The sequence below is a fragment of the Plodia interpunctella genome, chromosome 8 (genome assembly GCF_027563975.2).
Source record: "Plodia interpunctella isolate USDA-ARS_2022_Savannah chromosome 8, ilPloInte3.2, whole genome shotgun sequence".
NCBI lineage: Eukaryota > Metazoa > Arthropoda > Insecta > Lepidoptera > Pyralidae > Plodia > Plodia interpunctella.
In genome coordinates, this window is record NC_071301.1 from 10,170,019 (window position 1) to 10,192,733 (window position 22,715).

The following is a 22,715-nucleotide window of genomic DNA, read 5'->3' on the forward strand; positions in this document are numbered from 1 at the left end:
ATCACCCACATTAGAGTATTTAGATCTTTAGAACAATGGTCTGGGGTTGTACACGAGGGTGCGTCGCTCCCCTCGTCTAGTGTACGACAATTATCGATTTCATGTCTGCTTGCTAATATTTTAATTCGGCCACTTGCACCTTCGAATGGAAGCCGCTACTGCCACCATTTTCAACCCCCGACGCAAAAAGAGGGCCGCTAAGTGTGCCTGTCTTTCTGTGGACGTGGCACCGTAGCTCATCAGCGTGTGAACCGATTTGGATGCGGTTTTTTTTATTTGATAGCTAATTTTTATGCTGTTATTCTTGGATATTCGTTCAAAAGTTGTAGGGAAATGAATATTGAAAGTCGGGTTTTTTTTTAAATTTGTGTAACAAATAAACTTGTGGTAAACCAGTAATTATGTACATTCTATCCGTTTTTGTTTGTTTAGGTAAGTATTTAGTTACGTTTTGTTCTCGAAATTTCACATTTTGTGCGCTTGTAAACCAGTTTCAGATACCTAGTGTGTTACATTTTGATTTTAATTTCTAAGTTTCTGTATAACGCAGTATGGCGTGTGGTTCCGCCCTGGAATAAGACCACTCCATATCCTCCCGTGGATGTAGTACGAGGCGATTAAGGGAAATATTGCCTTGGCTGATCCCGGGCTTCGAGGCGTCACAGACCTGAACTCAGAAAATCATGAATCATAGAAACGTTACATTTGGATTCGTTTTTGTGTGTGATTTTCCTTAGCGTATCAATTTAAGGCGATTACTCTTCGCACGCAAGCGCCACCGCACATTATTATTATATATTTTATTTATTTTTGAAATGTATTTTAACAGATTATGCCATATTAGAACACACATCATCATCATCATCTGCAGCCCTCCGTGACCCACTGGTGGGCATAGGCCTCCTTTCGTCTCCGCCAACCATCTCTGTCCTGGGCCATCCCTATCCAGTTGGTTGAGTAGACATAGCGTGAAATGGTAACAAACAAATTTACTTTCGCATTTATGATATTAGTTAGGATTCTGGATATAAATATTCATTTAAGTATACGCATAGGAAAACAGCCTTTTTGACAATATTGAAAAGATATGTTTATTTATGTACCTATGGACAAATTAATTAGTATTCCCGCTGGGATGGGACAGCCTCAAGTACCGTGTATTAACTGCGCAAGACACCCCGTAAGGAAGAAGCTTTCAGGGATTCAAGGAAGAAGCTTTCAGGGATTCAAGGAAGAAGCTTTTATCTTTAGGCTAATAACAATTTCGTTGAGATATCTTCATAAGTTAGGGGAGGCTTTTGCCCAGCAGTGGGACTTAAATAGCTAGAAAAAAAAACTATATTACTGATAACAACTTATAACACCTACACGTAAAATAAAGCGAGAAAATTCTCTAGGAATAACAAAAGATAATTTTACGTCATTGCGCTTGAGTTTACGTTAGCATAACGTAAAGACGTTATGCTAGGTGAAGAAGACTATATTCTAGTCATTTTAAATATTTGATAATAGAATTATGAGGTTCAAAATTAAAAACTGTAAACTAATAGAGAGACTTAAGTTAGATTTGAACCTAATTTGAGTTGACGACTTCCATGGTCATCATGCAAGACTACTGGAGGTTCCGGGTTCGATCCCCGGTCAGGTCAAGATGAGAAACACACATGACATGACTAGAACACACACACAAAAGAATTTTATTAGAAGTATTAGGTTTAGTTTTCTATAATACAATGTGGTCACAGTGGTCTGTGGTCACCGTTTTCGATTAACGACTATACTTTACAGTATGTTTTATCCATGGATTTAGTAAGTACCTACTAATTCCATGATTTTATCACTACCACACTCATTACAATATTTGACATTGACAGAACGAGGCTAAACATTTTTGACGACCTCGGTGGCGCAGTGGTAAAGTGCGTGCCACTGAACCGTGAGGTCCAGGGTTCGATCCTCGGTAGGGTTATGATGGAAAATGATCTTTTAATGATTGGCCCGGATCTTGGCTGTTTATCTATATATGTATTTGTTATAAAATATAGTATCGTTGTGTTAGCATTAACACAAGTCTTAAACTTACTTTGGGACTAACTCGGTCTGTGTGATTTGTTCTTAAATATTTATTTTAGCTTAGTTTTTTTTTACGATAATATGGCACAAGTGTGCTATTTGCAATAAATACAAAAGCAAGATTTTAAAATCCTGCCATATATAAGAATTTAAGAGCAGTGGGTATGGTTTGCTGGATCGCAGCCAAGTCTGACCAGGAGCCCCACGTAAAGTTTAAGTCCACTCGGGCCAGCGTCAATGTCGGTACTTTATGAACAACTTGGCTTTGTTTCACCGTGCTGCCTAAGGGTACACGACCTGAGTTTATTTTATTGGCTCAAATTGGGATTTTGACTGTTATGTAAAAATACTTAGACCCCTAACTAATATTATAAATGCGAAAGTATGTTACCTCTTCACGCCTTATCTATTCATCCACACTTCTTGAAATTTTGCATATACACGTAGTTTGAACTACGGAGAAGACGAGGTAATTAAGGAATACACAGCATTAGCAGCTAAAGGCAACAATATCATTCACATTTGATGTCAGTAGGCGACCGTGAGACGACCGGTAGTAAAATCACACCCGAATCTACAACATTTTTGTAAGGTACTTACAGATAGAATATAAACTGGAAAAGTATATACCTACCGCACTTTTTTATCCCGAGAGCGAAGCCTCGGAGCGTAGTAGCTATTATTTATTGAAATTAATAAATAGCTATATAAAAAACAACCTTGTAGCTAGTAGACCCTCTACGAGCTTCCAAACCCATCATATATCTACATTTTTGTTATTTTTCTTTCATAGGGTCAAATTTGTCGCTTGGTAATCTTCTGTCTCAAGAAAACTAGGTACCAGGCTTACGTTCGGGGGTACGCAAGCCTAGTAGTTTCATTGTCTTTGAGATAAGAAAGAAAGAAAGAAAACATTTATTTGCCAAAAACATGAGTACAAATAGTCAAAATGAATTAGACCTACACGTTTTACCGAATATAGGTATGCAAATATAATTAAATAAAGAGGAGCATGCTATCCACTACAAATCCAAAACAAACTATAATGAACTATAATGTACTATACTAGCCCTAAATTCTATCCGAGTCTATCATTAAAGAAATCATTTAAAGTATAATAACATTTATCAGTTAATAAAGACTTGAGGTGCTTTTTAAATAGATTTAAATTTAAGCTTTTATATTGATTTGGAATTTTGTTGTAAATTTTCGGTGCCATACATACTATGCTATTACCGAGTAAAGCAGTTTTTGATGGGTGCATGCATAATCGATAGATATCTCGATGATTCCTCAATACAACATCAGCTAGACGAGGGAATAAATGAGCATTGGTTTTCACAAATGTTGCTACCTCAAGTATGTAAAGTGACGGAAGTGTAAGAATTTTGTGTTCTTTAAAAAACGGCTGACAACTATCAGTGCTTATAGAAAACAAACTCGGTATTTTGACATTGACAGTCCACAGAATGTCAAAGTAGATGACTTCTATACCATGGCAATGAGTTTGCTTTTTATATTCTATCATTCTAATACTAACGTTCTAGAGGATTCTAAACGATCCTCTAGAATGTTTGTGTGTTAGAATGTTTCAAATTGTATCACTTTTTCTAAACTTAGGCATTTGAGGAAACTACTTAAAAGTCAGACATTTCTATTGCAAAGTTAAGAAGGAAGTCGGGTGGAATGCTAAACGTTTACAAACTCCACAAACATGAATCCAATCCCACAGACACACAACTATTTAATAAAAGCTGAAACCTTGTACTGAACGCATGAGAAACGTTCAAACATGGAATTCCTGCCAAATATTCCTTTTGTAAGCATATATAGCCCTTTTATTTTAATGTTTCGCAATGAAAAATACATTTTTTGATTTTTTTTTTTACCGAATTTACCTACTTACTTGAATAAAACATTCTCGTAAAATTTTATGCATGATATCCTACTCTTATTTATATGTATGTTAAACAGCAATATATTGAAATTTTCCTAGAAAATATAGGGGGTGCGGTGTTACGACATTTAAACGAAGCATGCCACGCGTGGTGCATAGGTCTCATTCAAGCCGCTTCCACCCCCGCTTTACCCTATTTCACCCCACGCGACCCTCCGAGAATGAGATCAGTTTGCGTCGAGTCGAGTTAGAGGGCGCGCGCGTCGCGATTTTCCTCGATACTACACGCGAATTTTCCGAACTAAGTGCAATAATTCAAAACAATATTCGAATTTCAATATTTGTGTTCTCAAAACAGTTCTTGATTATCTGTTCAAGTTTTTGTTTTAATTTGACGTGTTGTTTTTTTTTTTTCACTGGATTTGTTTTGTTTGTGATAGTGATTATTTTGGAGGTGGACATCCGCAGTTAGGCAACTTACGTAAGTCTAGTATTTACTGCAATGCGATAAATTGACGCTGTGTATGCTAATATCTCATCGCTAATCCACGATTTAGCTGCCAAGGTAACATATATCTGGCGCAAAACTTTTCGATTTTAGATAAATTATACAATTACTAGAAGTGTCGCCGGCGTTATTCAAAATCTTTATTTGTTGCTTTTTTACACAACTACCTGCTTACAGTAAATAGGTATCCTTTTGTATAATAGACAAAAGACCCTTCAGTAACATAAGTCAATTAATTACTTACACCTAACATGTATTCTATTGTGTTATGAACGGCTTCTAACGTAATACAAATACCTATATTACTCTGTTTTCTCTATTAACTATACAAGTATTTTTTATTGACGATGCAGATGGCAATCACATGTTGCCGGTTGCATTCGGGGATGTAACGCCATGAAGACCGATAACGCCATGAGAAAAGATACTTTAAAATTTTGAAGATTTGGGTTTTCATCTGTCTGGACGAATGCTAAATTTTGAGAATGCTATTGTTGCCTTTCCGCTGCTAGAGAGTTATGTGTCACTTTGTCGCCACGTACGACATCCACGGGAGTATATATTGTGGTCTTATTCTGGGGTAGATGACCACGCTAAATACTTAGTCTTCTATCTTATAAAATCAAATCAAATCATTTATTCAGAAATAGACCTTCACAACCAAATTGGACCCTTCTTAATAAATAATATTTACCAAAGTTACAGACTATGATCGAATTACGGAACGGTATCATAAAGAAGACCAACTACCATTGCTGTTAGTATCTCTCGATAAGACAGAAGACTGGGTACCTACTAGCTTTGCTGTATTCTATTATTTCACGAAAACCGCATCGTATTTTATTGGCGCCGCATCGTAGCCATGCCAGCATCTGATTCCGCGGTCGCAGCGGTTTCAGATTTATTTCAAACTCGCTTCGGACAATCCTATCGTGTTTCAATTTACGGTGCTCTAAAACTATTCCAAGTCGATTTTTTTTTGAGAACTGTTAGCAATCGATACATTCATTTGATTTTATGAGTGCAAATAAAAGAAATAAAACATGTATACAAAAACTTGTAATTTTTCTTACCTTTATTTTTCATTTGTAATACCAATTTGCATATACCTATAATATGTTTTTTTGAAAAAAAAAAAATGTTTCTTTCTATTGAAAGATGTATATTTTATGACGTAGATTGTTGAAAAAGTTTAAATTACACCATGGATATAGGTAATACCTATAATCCTACCTACCTATAATAATACCTATAATTAAAAATTGAAAACAATTTTCCTATACCAACATAACGGCTTGACGAGAGACATGGAAAGAGAGCGGTGAAGCCAGCCCAGCTGTGGGGCATATTAAAACTATTAAAAAAAAAAAAACTTAAGCACAACTTAACAGAACAGTTTCAGTTAACTTTATCAAAGGCTACAATCTTTTCCACCGAAGTGGTAACCATTTCGTGTGGCCTTCGTAACGTAAGTAATAATGTAGTTAAGTGGTAGGTGGTCCGGTCTGCTGGCTATTGATACGATAACGTCTTTGCTGTCAAGGACGGTCAATGTAATGTTTCAAACGGACAACTTTGACAACTATTACTAACTAAACTTGTCTGAAAAAATATGCCTGTGAAGTGAAGGTCTAATTTCTGACTTCATTCTTTGGCTTTGATTTGTATACTTCTATTATACTTACCTATATATTTTTTTGTTTGTACAATCTCTTCTTCACGTTCGTTTTTATGAACATTGTCCAGCTATAAAGTTGTTAGACCACAACACTGTTAGCTGGTGTTATAAAAGCGGCGGGTGTTGTTACAAATTGCTTTTTGAATTGCGCGTGACATTTGGTGTTTTTCAATTTCGCGGCGCAAGCCACAGAAAATTTATCAATACCTTCATGAAAGATTGTTTCATAAAATATTCATATTAAGAACATTTAACATTAACATTTAACAACATTATGAAATGTCAGAATTTTGAAATAGAACCTTATTAGAAACTTACGTAACGAAAAAAAGTATTACAGCTCAGCTCCATAGATCATGGAATTAGTAGGTACTCGAAGTACTTAGTAAATCCATGCCATAGATCAACAAAAAGAAAAAGAATCGGTACAGATAAGATTAGAAAAGAGAGGACGCAATGAAAAATATATATGCTGAAGTGGAGTGCTACGGTGACGCGGCTAGCGGTTTCTTTAGAGTGAGTTGCACCGTAAACTTTGATGTTGATTTTAACGTGTGAGCGCGGCGCTGTCGTTTAGATAAAATACTTTTTTGACGGTGCAACCCACCCTTACTTTACTTAGAATTATATCAAAAAAGCCAGCGTCATTTTTACTACAAAATGAGTAACTAAATAAAAATGATGTAATAATAAGAACTATCCAAAATACGGATTAAATTTTCACACACCGATCCGGAGTAAAGCATTTGTATCGGGATATAAACACGAATTTTGCGTTAAGTAGTCTTAAGAGCTAACTATAAAAGTTTAAAACATTGTATTTGTAACTGCTCCTAGGATCATTACAAGACAAAGTATGGGTACTCTTATCTGGCAGATTGTGGTCGTTTTATAGCTTATCTGGCGGTTTGGATTTAGGTTATGTATGGCAGAGGTTCATTCTTAAAGCTGCATATAAATAATAGTATGTATAGGTAGGTAATATTGAGTAATCACAGAGGAAATTTACTAGGTGCAAAAATGGCAATGGGAATTTCGAAAAATCTCATGCCGTGGACTAGCCGTGATTTTTCTTATTTTATTGCAAGTTTTTACTTCCCTTAAGATAGAATAAGGATACTATACCAAGCACTCGTATCCATATCATAATTAAAATAAATATATAAATATAAATAAATATAAAAATAGGGCAAATCACACAGATTGAGCTAGCCCCTAAGTTCGAGACTTGTGTTATGGGATACTAACTCAACGATACTATATTTTATAACAAATAATACATACATATATAGATAAACATCCAAGACTTGGATCAATCAGAAAAAGATAATTTTTTGACTCGACCGGGGATTGAACCCAGGACCTCTCGGTTCAGAGGCAAGCACTTAACCACTGCGCCACTGAGGTCGTCATGTAACGTACTTACAAAGTACATTACATGGGAAATTAACTGAATTTAGCAAAAGTAACAATTGAAAAGGAGTCGGCTGTACCAAGCATAGAATATTCGAGAACCAATAAAACTTTATACAACGTTGCCGATCAATACAATGCGTAACAAATTCCCTATTTAGCGTCGTCTGACTGTCATATCTTCAATTTAATAGTACCGATTCTCGATATTTCTTAGCACATTCCATATAAGTAAACATATTTACTATCTGATATAGGCCGTAGATAGACTACGTGATATGTGATAGACTTTGTGCGTGATTCACAGAATTTGGGGAGATTCGAACTAATCAAATACTCATTTTATAAATGTCGAAACGAAAATAATACCTCGCTACATTATGCTAATATTTACTGATAATTATATATTACTGAGTACTTAGTTGTTGTGTTATGATACATATTTACTATTTAGATATATTTGTAAATAGCCGATAGTAAAATTGTGAAAAGTTTAAACAAAAAATAGTCGATGTCACTCTAAATATATCCACATCAAAATCACATCAAACCAATGCTTTGCTTTGACGTGAAAGAAGAACAAGAAAGGCACACATTTTTAATTTATTTAAAAAAAATAATCATATAATATTTATTGGAGATAAAACAAAACAATATTGCTATCACCAAAGGAAACATAGTGAACTTTAACTTGGGTAAAGATAAAAAATAATGAATGAAAGAAAACAAAATCTGTTTCAGAACAGCGAAACTGTGTCAAATCGTGGAGATTTATTTTAGCAGCTGATTCGAACTTTGTTTTGTATTCGTCAAATTTCACCGGGACCAATGGATTCTATTTCTATTCAGTAGATAAAGAATAGTAGAATAAGAATACCTATTTATTTTGTATTGCAAAATACTAGAAGAAAACTAATAAAAATTACCTTTCTAAAGATACTTAATATCTGTATATGTGTCTTAATTAATTAATTGATTAATATCTTAATTAATTCATAAATATCTTAATTAATTAATTAATGTCTTAATTAATAGATTGTGTTATGATAAATTTTCCGCTTATTTGGATGTAATTAAGATACTGTATGTGAAAATATTTAGAGAGTTTTGTAAAATTACTGAAATATGTATCTATGAAACATACTGCTAATGGGTAACTATAAAATACAAACATATTTACACATAGCCTTCTTCTTGAGCTTTCCCCACTCATGCGGGGTCAGCACAGTCTGCACAGTAACTAAATAAATAAATATAAATAAATATATTGAGACGAATCACACAGATTGAGCTAGCCCCAAAGTAAGTTCGAGACTTGTATTATGGGATACTAACTCAACGATACTATATTTATATAATAAATACATATATAAATAAACATCCAAGACCCGGGCCAATCAGAAAAAGATCATTTTCCATTATGACCCGACCGGGGATCGAACCCGGGACCTCTCGGTTCAGTGGCAAGAACCTTACCACTGCGCCAAAGAGGTTGTCATCCTTCTATTTACAACTTTTCCATTTTACACAACACTCACTTCTTATTCAAACTTTCTTTGATGCAATCCAACCACCTCGTCTTGAGTTTCCATCTATCTGTATTATATTATTATAAAGAGGTAAGCGTTTGTGAGTTTGTCTATATGAGGCGGGTGCCTAATCTCCGAAACTACCGAAACGATTTCAAAAAATCTTTCACCATTAGAAAGGTACATTATCCGAGATTGCTATAGGCTATATTTTATCTCAAAATTCTAACGGAAGCGAAGGCCCGGACAACATCAGTCAGTCTATGAAACTTCCATTCTCATTTACACATAGCATTGGCAATTTATTTACTCTGATTCCCGAATCAAATTCCCGGTCATTGCGCACAGTGCGCACCCATTCGCGATTCCTGGCGTTAAATTAACTATAGACCGAGAGTCAGTGACTGCCTCTTGGAAGACAGGTAGGCATAATACTTTTTTATTCCAAGTAAAAATATACTTATATTTATTTACTTCATTTATTTATTTGATTTGAAGATCATCGGCTCTACAGATAATGGCGTAAATGGCGAACTTAATGCTAAAAACATTCTCTCCAAGCGCTAACCGACAGACAAACAAAACAAAAAATATAATTTATGTAAATACTAATATAATAAGAGACGGAGGGTTTTATGTTGGCTATACAAGACCAAATCATAGATACTAAAAACTATAGGAAGCACATAATTAAAGACACCCAAAATGATAACTGCCGTCATTGCCACAGTAGTCCGGAAACCATCCAACACATAACAGGAGCATGTAGATCAATAACACAAACGGATTATAAACACCGACACGACCAGGTTGCGGCTATTATTCACCAGTATCTCGCAAGTAAATACGATTTAATAAAGGATAAAACTGCGTATTACAAATATTCACCTCAAACTGTTTTGGATTCCCCTAACTATAAATTGTATTGGGATAGAACTATAATAACAGATAAAACTATTCATCATAATAGACCAGACATAACATTACACGACAAACGAAACAAAACAGTTTATCTGATTGATATAGCCATTCCTAACACCCACAATCTCAGCTCCACGTATACAGATAAGTTGACCAAATATACTGATTTAGCAATAGAAATTAAAACACAATGGCGTGCAGGAATCGTTAAAACTATCCCTATAATAATTTCGTCCACTGGTGTCATACCCACATCCTTACACACTAGTCTCAATATATTAGATATACATCCATTAACTTTCACCCTACTACAAAAAGCAGTTATACTAAACACTTGTCGTATAGTTCGCAAATTTCTTTCTTCAGACTCTTAATTTCTTTCTTCTTTTCAATTGGTTACGTTTGGCTACGAGCTCGCGTATCCAATAAAACTCCTCAAAATTAATTTTGAGTGAAATATAAAAATACAAATAATAATAGTAATAATAATAATGGTACAAAGTAAAATTTAAGATTAAATAAATACACAAAACATTATTACATAAACTGGGTACATACCTATGTATGTACCCAGAATAATGTTAAACATTATTACATAAAATAAAACATTATGACATAAACTGGGTACACACCTATGTATGTACCCAGAATAATGTTTTGTTTGGTGATGTAAAGGGGTCTGAATATGTATTTATTTAATCTTACTTTTACTTTGTAAAAAAATAACAATACCTCTCATTTCTGTCCCTAAACTGAAATAATTTAAGTTTTCTACAGTCTATTTTAATACTATAACGAACGTGAAAGCTAGACCTCTGTCGAGGGTTCTTGGTCCACTAGTGCTTCGTGGAAAGGTCAAGTCCGGTGTCTGTATTAACTTTTTCTTCGTGTCTAATTTCCTAATCAAAACCACTTTTTGATAAAATATTACGATTGTACGAATGTGTTCGAAACCTAACGCATCGTCACGCAGATCAACTCTTGACAAAGGACCGTGGGAGCTAGACGGTGACTGATAAATATTGCATGACGCTGTACAAATCCTACTAATATAATTTGGATACTATGTGTGTTTCTGTTTCACGCAAATAATACTGGACGAGTTTTGATAAAATTTGGAATTCGTGTTTGTATAATCAAACCTGACGCTTATGTTACATCAATTTCGGCGCCTGCATGATACTATTCTATACAGAAACATAGATATTTCTTAATGTTGTATTATTAAAATATTCTATGAAATCCTTAGGTACATATTATAAAACAAAATCCTCTGCCGCGTCTGTCTGTCTGTTTGCGATAAACTCAAAGACGACTGCACGGATTTTCATGCGGTTTTCACCAATAGATAGTGTGATTCCTAAGGAAGGTTTAGGTGTATAATTTATTATGGTTTATCCGAGTGAAGTCGGCGGCTATTTAAGTATAAATGTTATTCCATTACTTATTTAAGTAAGAATGAAAATATACTACAAATACGAAAACTTCAAAGACTTTGTGGTCTAGTGTTTAAGACCGTCCGCCTGTGATCGCAAGGTCCCAGGCTCGAATCCTACAGGTTCCACATGAGTTTGTATACCTACCTATCATGTATAGACCACCACTTGCTTCCGATGAAAGAAAACATCGTGAGGAAACCTTGTTGATAGATTAGTTCACTAGAGTGTACGCGATTACTTGCCACGCCGTACGAATTTGTAGAAGTCATGTCAGATGCTTTAGGCGATTTGACTAAAATCCGATACCAGTGATAGCTCGAAAACAAAGAAAGACGAAAACTTCATTATCTTACAGATAATCCAAAGATAAAGCTGCAGAAAATCCTCCACAATATTCAGATGTATTCAAAATGGCGAATTTAATATTTCCTTTCGCGGTGGCATCATTATGCGATGCGCTTCCCGCCAAAAAAGATGGATTTCTTCAGCGCTGCATTTTTATTGAAGATAATATATTACAATTGTTCGATAGTATATCGAGGAACGGTGCACATTTTACATATAATCATCCATGGCAGTAATTATATTCCTTATTTATCTTATTGTGTCCAAAACGTGGACTAAGCATTTTTCGTACTGGATTTAATCCATAAGTAAACCAGAAACATCTTTATCACAAATATACCTACGAATTTTGGAATCGAACTTCGAAAATGAATAGCATAATCTATCGTATGTATTATCTATTTATTTTCCTTATTAATTGACGATAATTTTCTCGCGATACATCGTGCTAGTCTCACAGAATCAATAAATGATTGACGATCTTGGAAGTTACCTGCAGGAAATAAACAAAGACTCACATTTTCGAAGAACTTAGTCAGTATAAACATGACCACAACAATGCTTTTCCGTCTGATAGATCCTAGCAAAACATATTCCATCCAATATTCATACATCTTAGCTTCTTTGTTCAGAAAGTAACGCGTTCAACAAAGAGATAATGTTTGTTTGCCAGACATCATCTGGAAAAGCGACAAAACATATTCTGAGCACAGATAATATAATACTTGTCCTGAGTAATTCGTATTTACGTAACATCTCTTCAATAAGGAATCACTACATAGTATAAAACAAAGTCGTTTCCCGGGTTCTTTAACAGAATCTTTTCAGACTTTAGGAATCACAAGATCAGAAACTCGTAAAAAAAGTGTGTGCTCTATTTAAAATTTATATATTTAAGAGACATTATACCTACGAGGATTTAAAGTTGGTTAGGAAATTCATTTAAAAAAAAAGAATAATAATATAAAATATAACCAAAAATTTTCAAAGACATCATCACCATAAACGCAATATTTAACGTAACGATATTACTCTATCATAACGTCACGTTAGAGTATGCGCATCGGAGCCCAGCATCCGCTTTTTTATTTTAATTCCTCTAATTTGCATGGCAAGCTTAGTTGTCAGATCATTACAACGTGACGATAGTAGAAATGTGTGTACATTTTCTACTATTGTCACGTTCGGACTTTTCAGCATTTACACGAAACCATCTGGCCAGCTCATAAATACCTTTTCTTAGAAAACTGTTTTAGTTACATTAAGCACTGAATTGTCATTATTTATAAAAAATAACAATCTATCATTGCTTTATTTGATGTTCCATTTATAAAAAAATCACACCGATTCTCTTTGTTTCTTGGCACGATTTTTTTAATTTCGGGTGTTGCCATCGTAGACTTTAAAAACTCGGAGCTGCCAAAATGTAAAATAATATTATTTTCCTTCAATTAAATTAATTAAAATTTTATTCTTGTTTACTGTTGCTTTGCTTTGAACGGTAATCGCGTGGAAAGAAACACAACATTCATGGCAGAAATAACGGAATATAATTTGAATTTCCTTCAATAACGCTTTAGAAATATATTGTTTGTTTTAGAACATGTTTGAGTGTGTTAAATAAATAAACCAAGATAGAAACATACTTAAACAGTTTTATGAAATTTTACATTATTTAACTCTTGGTCATTTAAATTTGGCTATTATTAAAATTATGTTTTTTAACAATGTCCATTCTCTGACCGAATCAATTTTTTTCTTGAAAAATTATAATTTCTCATATTAAGTGGGATATTTCAACCATTTACCTATAATTTTTGTCATGTACACGACATCGACATTCTACAACATATAATGTGAAAGCAAAGCGATTGCCATTTTTACCTAAACGTAGAATTTTTGTGTTGCCATTACATTTCCCCTGCATTCCAACCTTTTCGGCTTTGATTAATGAAAGAGTACACCTGAACGTACAAAAGGAAATCAACGTTTCTGTTCAATTTCCGCTGTTCTGTCTTTTTGTTTTACTTTTAATATTTTTCGCTTTTGCTTTGTGTATATGTTTGATTCTAAAAACACAACGGTTTGTACTTACCATAGCAAAGGTTATTTAAAGGTACATTAATTTTACCTCCCTTTCATCTGAGTGTTTGCCAGGTTTCCTAAGCTGTCAAGCTAAATGTTACCTTTTAGTTTTCGCAACTCTTGACTCTTGCCTTATATTTGATCTGTACCTAAGATTTAAGTTTCTTTGATAAGTCAAAAATAATTTGATATGTCAAAAATAAGCATGAAAAACGTAACCATATTATTGTATCTACGCACAAGGTCAGGTTTTAAAATTTATTTATCAAATAGAATATACAATATTCACTTACTGAGAAACTATGTCTAATATACATGTTAATCGACGAGCATAAAACTTAATATTCACTTATAACTAACATGCAAAGCAATACTTACAAATATTATATTGGGCGTATCTGTTCAAAGGTCCTATATTTTTTTCTAAATAGGTTGTATACCGTTAGTTTTCATAGCGCAGTTCTACACCGGCATCAAAACTGTAGGCACGCTACGCTGTGGAATACAAACCCACGGCATACCTAATCGAATTATTCTTTTGAGAAATTGTATAAGTTTACCTGTAATAAATTGTATCAAAATCGGTCCAGCGACTTAGCCGTATAACCGGAACAGCCAGACATTCGCATTAATAATGTTAACATAGATCTAAATATAAATGCTATAAAGGCTTGTCGCATTTGTAGCTCAGTTGGGACAGCGGAAAGTCCTATCCTATCAGATATTAGCGTTGCGGTTGTGTTAGCAATGTGGACCATTCAGACAACTGATTCCGGTGGTTACGTAATTCCAATATGGCCGACAGACGACATGGCATTTTAATTTTAACACATCGAGTCGAAAACTACTTTCCGATTTCAATTTGCAAAATAAATTCTTTTCTCAATGTAATATATTGACACAACTAGCGACCTGCCCCGGTTTCGCACGGGTGCAATATTATGCATGTTATATAAGGTTTATATATATGATAAAAACCTTCTGGAATCATTCTGTCTATTAAAAAAACCGCAACAAAATCCGTTGCATAGTTTTAAAGATCTAAGCATACATAGGGACAGAGAGCGGGAAGAAACTTCGGTTAATACCATGTAGTGATAAGTAAAAAAAAATTCAGTGGTTATGATTGGAAATGGCATTTTTTCATCGAAACAGAAAACATAGAAAAAGCACGTCCCTATGATCTTAACAAACATAATTACTTCTAATATCATAAGATCAGTTTTCTAGTTGCAACTAGTAAAGTTGTTAATATTAGTAGTCAAAACTATTAGAGATATGTTGATATTAGTAGTCAAATCTTTGAAGTTTAGTGGATACGAATAAATTAGTCGATCAAATCGTTTGGAACACAATATCATATTTAATCTCGGGAAAATCATATTTTATCCTGAAAAATTATTACGGGAACCTAGTATATATAAAGTTACTTTAATATACCTTATAGAACCACATTGAAGTGAAGTTTCTTGCGCCGCTTCTTCGTCACCCTCATTTTGGAAATCGGCAGTAGACTTAATAAATAATTTATTGACGTCAATAAGTTATTATATGACTGCAGGCATATTTAAAAGAGTGTTGGATTTGAAACTAAAGCCGAGGGTTAGTTCGGCTAGGCTTCTCTATATTAATGAAATTTACGTTGTGGTAGAAAAGATCTAAAATGGCGGCCAAGTACCGCGCAAGCGCAGCGCTGGACATCCACCAACCAGGTGGTCTGACAATATCGTCAAAGTCGCATGGAAGACGCTGGATGGAAGCTGCTTTCAATCGGTCTTTGTAAAAGTCTTTTAGGAGAGGCCTATGTCCAGCTGTGGATTTCTGGTGGACGAGAAGATGAATCAATTTTTTTTTACCATTTCTATATTTCCAATATTCTTGTTAATTCCCAAAGTGAACTGCAAAAGCTGAGCTACTAATTGATCTGTGTGAACACTGACATATGTCGTAATCGTCTGTCTTTGCCGATATCGGGTATCGTTTTGTGTCACATTTTGATGACGGTCGATTTATGTGTCTATGTATCCTATAAAGGTGGGAAAAACATTGTATTTATCTTTCTACGTCTTTGGCAATCCATAATCGAGTCGAGATACTTACATAAGGGTTCCAAGTTCAAAATAACATAGATTTTTAAATGTCAATTAACCGGTAACTGGCTATCAGATAACAATCACCCTTTATCTTTACTAAGAGGTAAGCGTTTGTGAATTTGTACATACAAATTCACAAACGCGGTAATTGTACTTGAGGCAGGTAATCTCCGAAACTACCGAACCGATTTCCAAAATTCTTTCACTATTAGAAAGGTACTTTATCCAAGATTGCTATAGGCTATATTTTATCTCAAAATTTCCACGGGAGCGAAGCCCCGGGCAACATCTAGTAGTAAGTAAGTTGTTGGACTAATCCATTGTTTACGCATTGTGTTTGCGTCTCAATTGCTATCGCTATACGACTACATTTTAGATAGTCCATTGTTAGATGGTTATTCAAAATGGAAAATAACTTCAGTCCGTTTATAATTGTTACGTAGATATTAATATATTGTATGTATTTGATGATTCTCATTTTGAATCATTGACGGAATCGACCAGTGTTACTACGACTAGCAACACTGGTCGATTCCGTCAATGATTTAAAATAAGAATCTTCAAATACAACGATCACCGCTAATCATTTTCCCGAACTGAGAATAAATTAGAAGCGAAATTACTTTTAAGCTAAGTATCGTTAATTAATTTTGAACGTGGAATTCATTTGGAAGGCTCAAGTTTAGCCGTTTGCTGAATAGTTACGAAATTTGAATTAATGTAATGGAAAAAATTTCAACTGCGATTTTCTCGTCAGTCGACTGTCAAAAACACGTTTCGTGCTGAAAAGAAAATGCTTTAAAGAGTTGTGAAAATAAATGTTTCTATCGTAAATAGAGCAATTTAGAAATTGACTAAAATATAAGGTTTCTTAGAATAAGAAAGTTTAATTTTTATTAGTAATCAGAGTTGTAAATAAACGATTTTATTTTCCATCATCTTTATGTACCTACTATATATTTATTTTGGTACCACGTTTGTATAAGTTGGTACTTATACTTAAGTATAAGTACTTATACTTAAGTAGTAGTTGGTACTTATACTTAAGTATAAGTACCAACTTTTAAGTCAGTATACTTAAGTATAAGTACCAACTTATACAAACGTGGTACCAACCAACCAAAAGTCATGTCTGTTTACGTTAATAAAAAATATGTCTCTAGTGTTAGCAATTGACACACTTAAAAAGAAAGATGACCTCAAAAAGTTACTTAATTTGAATTTTATTGAAATGCAATGTAAAAAATACTGATTAAGAAAGTATCTATTTCAATAAAAATACATGTGAAAATTGTTTATATTTATTTAAGTGTCGACACAGGTATGGATAGGTAGCGTCAAACTTTCATATAAACTTTCCTGTCTAGTTCTATGAATTTATAATAAAACTGATGTCTTCTATATTCTGTGGCGTTGGTTAAGTTGCCAGATCGATCACCCACTTACAGAGTTGCCAACGCGCTCAACTTTCCAAGTGTATGCATAATTTCCTGTTTTAGAAGTTTGCCTGCGACATTTTGTTATTATTAAACCTTGAAATAATATCGTTCGACGCATATTTTACTATAATCGATAAAGAGTTTAATAGTGATAGACAGGTACATTATATTTATTACTATCAAACCTCTCTTTATAAGACTTTTTGTGATACTTGCAACTTGCAATCTAATACAGTCTTGTTGTAATCAACATAGAGTTTCGAATGTATAGACAGTTACGTTGATTATTGTAGACTGCTGAATTAAAAAAAAAAATTGGACGCATGATACTTGCTAGGGAACAAAAAGTGGACTCTGGTTCGCTTAAAGGCTGAGGAGGTATCGGGAAACCTATATACCTAACCTTATGTTCAGATTCTTATATTCTGATAAAGGAGAGGAAGTAGATTGGTTGATTAGATAGAGCTTGAGGTGACAAACAAGCCAACTTTCGCATTTATAATATTAGTTAGGATAATATATCAACTTAATGGTACGTTTTTAACTCTCGACGACATAAGGAGGGGTGTTATAAGTTTAACGTGTCTGTGTTTTTTTTTTTTTTTATTTAAGAGAGAATTCAATCGAGATTGATCTTAGCTACAATCTCAACATTGCCACATTGCTTAGTTTTAATATGAGCACATATTTAAACAAGGCAATAATGTACAATCCCTTTGAATTTCCCAAATGAACTATTACCTAATACTAGGCTTAAATTGTTTCTTAAAAAAACAAACTCCATTCTTTTCCATATTTCTTTTCCCCAATGCGATAAAGTTGTAATGATAAATTTATGCACGGAAAACCTTATTACTGATTGATTTCTTCTGGCGTGTCGCCTCTTATCGTTGTGTTGCCGCAGCTCTTCACATATTTCTCTGGAGACTTGACGTTTTCTTGTACGAACAGACAAACAACTCGAAGTGTTTTTCAAATTGAAGTTAATGTCATCGGAAAAAATAGGTACCTAACTGTTCCCGCGGAAAATCGGGCAGTACGCGGGCGGAGCCGTGATTAAAAGCTAGTTCAATAATAAGTGTTGCCTAGCAACTGATCCACAGACTCACGACCAAAAACAAGGAGGTAGACGTTGCCCAACTAGTTTAATTTCCCCCTTTCGTGTCTAAATGTTTTATGACAGCGGGCTCATCCCGCGGGACCTATCTCCACGCGCCGTCTTCAGGAGCAGGTAAATTGTAGTATTTTGATGACATCAAAACATCACGTTTTGATGACAAGTTCATGGAATTAGTGGGTACTCCGTACAACGTACTTATTAAATCTATGGACTAATTAAAGCAGACCAGTTGAGCAATAAGTTTTTTTTTACAAAACTGTCATTTTTGACATTATATTAACGTTATTACGTAAATGTTTTTTTTTGAGTGATTCGGGTGGAAGTTTTTTAGTTATTATACCAACTGCATCCTGGGGCTTCGCTCCCGTGGGAATTTCGGTATAAAAAGTACCATATGTGTTATTCCACGTTATATTATACCCGTGTACCAAATTTCATAACAATTGGCCCCGATTTTGTGTGAAAGGGTAACAAACATCCTCACAAAATTTCGCATAATATTGCACGGATGCACCGTGCGAAGTCGGGGCGGATTGTTAGTAATTATATATTTTCTTCATTACTTCGTTGCTAGAGTAGCATTATGTCAAGAGGAATCTGTAACGGTTCTCCTACAATTGCTTCGTCTACGATCGTTTCGTCGACAGAATGTCTCCTAAATTCTGTCGGCGAATCGTTCGTAGATGAAGGGTTCTGTCGTTCAAACGCCCGATGTCGAAACATTCTGTCGACGAAACGATCGTAGACGTAGCAATTGCAGGAGAACCGTTTCAGACTCTGTCAAGAGACACACTGAAACTAGAGATCTGTGAAGAATCAACCTGAAATATTTCAGAATAAAGGGCTTATTTATTACATACCTTTGAAATTCACGGCGAATAAAATCGTAGTCCAAAAACTACTGGGCGAGTAATCTCACAACATCTAACTCAAACAGTTTTAGTTCTTTACCTAGATATTCTTTGAGACAAAGCAAAACTATTTGTTTTGTTTGAGCAAACACGTTGCGCTAACATTTACAAGGATACATCCTTGCCATAGGTTAACGACGCAACGCTGCATAGGTGAATAATGCCCAAACAAATCCACAAGTAGTATTACATTCGATATTAATATTGATACGTACTCGTCTCGCTGCCTTGCCACATTTGTCGTTCACCTAGGACACCGGGTTATACAATGCAAACAAAGCATGGCTACTTGGATACAACTTGGACTTCCACCCATACATAATGCATGCTTGCATTTCGACGTCAGAGGCTTAAGGAAGGTACTTTCTGTAGGGAAACATAAAATGATTGTACTAAAATGCCCCGTCGGATACGCCGTACACATCCTTATCCTCACATATTATAAAACAAAGTTCTCTACCTCGTCTGTCTGTTCGCGATAAAGTAAGAAAGAAAGAAAAATATTTTATTTGGCACATAATGACAATTAAAACTAAGTTGACAATACAATCTAGAATTAAAACATGTACCAAAATGGCCGCCACTCAGCATGTGTCGTGGCTGGGCCATGACGCTGGTTTTCTGCGGGTACCATGCTTAAATTAAAAACTAAATTTAAAACTTATAACTACGTAACTAGATTGTGGCACTACTAAATGAAATTAAATTAGAATCAAATCAAACACATGAGAAAAACACAACATTCCAATGCTGCAAAACTACGATATCTGTGAACTACTTAAATAAAAGTCAAAAACTCCTGCACGGATTTTCATGCGGTTTTCACCAATAGATAGTGTGATTCCTGAGGAAGGTTTAGGTGTATAATTTATTAGGTTTTTACACGAGCGAAGCCGGGACGGGCCGCTAAATGTTAGTTTAACATTATACCCATCACAACGAAGTACACTACGCCCATAAAGAAGTTTTCACTTCTAGGGGCACGGGAGTGCCCCCAGATATGTGAGTTATAACGTGTGGCTTGGCCGTTGCTACCGTCACGTAGATTTCATAGGCATTCGTTATCTTATTTCTAGAGTAACGAAACGGCCAAGCGACACGTTTTAACTAGAATGTAGAGTATGTGAAGTTAGGTATGGAAAAGTTATGGCGCATATATCATGAGATCTGACCACTTTTTCATACATTTTGACTAAAGTATAGATTTTGTGAAGCAAACTAGACTCGTCTTGGCAACATTTTTACATGAAAATGTTTTTGGTGGGATATGTTGTTCTATTTTAGTTTCAGTTTAAAAGCTGTTTTCATTTGTATTTCAGCTCACTTGACGACATTAATTGAGCTCAAAATAAAACATCGTCCATTATATCTCTCTGGCAGTTCTAGCTTTCGTCACTCAAACAGTGAAATTTATTAAATTGGCCTGTTTTCATCCGGCCGTGTACGTTTTGGCAAAATGGCTGTATTGTCAGCGACACATCCCGTGCTCATTGGACCGCGGTAATATCTCGACGTTGTTTGTTTTTCCACATTTGTATTTTCGTTCGTAGCATTTTAATTGACTTTTGGAATTTGTTATTCTTATCAGAAATGTGATGTGCGTGCTCAATGTTATCTATAATATATCCGTATAATCTATATATCAGTATAATCTATAATATATAAATCTCTTCCGTTACTGTGTGACTGGCTGACAGACAACGCACAGCCGAAACTACTGGGCTGTAGAAAGCTGAAATTTGGTGTGTGGGTTCCTAGGACAGTGTAGGAGAGCACTAAGAAAGGATTTCCTGAAATTCCCACGGGCAATGGATTTTTACTCACATACGAGAGCTTAACTAGAATTTAGAGATTGGTAGTTATATTTTCAGGACTGCCAAAATTAAAAAAAAAATCCATCCAATCGATATTGTAGCAATAATTAACATTGTACATTCAAAGAAATCGCCTAAACATTTATCCTATATAGAAGTCCTAATTAAGAATGCAATAAATTACGTAGGCGTACCTATGTTGAATGTTTCAGAAATGTCACTTACTTAAAACATCGTGCACAGAGAATTGGGTACATAACGTTGTTAAATAAAATAAATAATAAAATATAATATAATCGATGGAATTTTAAATATCATTCCTAATATTTTCACTGGCGATGAAACTGAACTATACTCAAACTTTAAGTAGTTCAGTTTGAGTTCATCGTTATTTTCTAATTTGAAAGAACGTACGACAAAATGTCCAAGTGCTTTTTATAGGAGGATATAAAACTTCCCTGTGCTCACTGGCTCATTAAAAACCCAAGGAAAAATTAATATCGTCGGAAAATATTCACTTTCTCGCTATTATGCTTATTTAGTGTAAAAAATTAAACACAATATAATATAAATATATTAGGACAAATCACACAGATTGAGAAGTAAGTTCGAGATTCCTGTTATGGGATACTAACTCATCGATGATATATTTTGTAACAAACATCCAAGACCCGGGCCAATCAGGAAATGATCATTTTCTATCATGACCCGACCGGGGATCGAACCCGGGACCTCTCGGTTCAGAGGCAAACACTTTACCACTGCGCCCCACCGCGAAATCGTTCGAGAAACATATTTTTGAAAATTTCAAGAAAATAAGAACATTATGTGACAGAAAATCTACCTGACTATTTGTTAGTTTTCGCTTCGCTGAGTTTGAAGACTATAAGACGTAAGACACTTGCTGGTGTTCAATTACATACCAATATGGCTTCCATGCATATGTCTACTATGTATAGTGAGTGTTCAATGTGTAGATGTAGCAAATTGCTTCCCTTGGTAATAGAGGCGGGACAAGTCAATCAGGCAAAATTAGATCAATTGATACTGAACTCCGAGTTATGTTATTCGTCCTTCGATTTTCGGAAGGAGTTTCAAAAATTCTTTCACCATTAGAAAGGTACATTATCCAAGATTGCTATATGCTATATTTTATCTCCAAATTTCCACGGGAGCGAAGCCCCGGGCAACTTCTAGTATATAATATTTATAGGACTGTCTGTCTTTAACGAATTACACTGCAACCTTTTCTCGTAGTTTTGTTTTCTTTCTTTGTGAAAAATACCAAACAGATTTCGATTCAGTTTTCAACAATTAAAGGCGAGATTCATAAGGAGGCGTACCTATAATTCACACTGGTAACGGAAGGTTAAATGAGTTTAGAATATATTGTGCAGTTTAGGAAAAATAAATTAAATATGAACTTAAAGAGTTCTTAGGCATGTATTTG

At 34.7% G+C, this 22,715-nt stretch overlaps 1 protein-coding gene across 8 annotated transcripts in view; it reads left to right on the forward strand.

Moving 5' to 3' along the window:
* Window positions 1-4,212: 4,212 nt before the first annotated feature.
* gogo (golden goal) overlaps window positions 4,213-22,715 on the forward strand; it is a 183,036-nt gene continuing 164,533 nt past the window's right edge. For all 8 annotated transcript variants that reach the window (XM_053748409.1, XM_053748410.1, XM_053748412.1 and 5 more), the window contains exon 1: window positions 4,213-4,451. The gene's annotated coding sequence lies outside the window, so the exon portion shown is untranslated. The remainder of the gene's footprint in view (window positions 4,452-22,715) is intronic.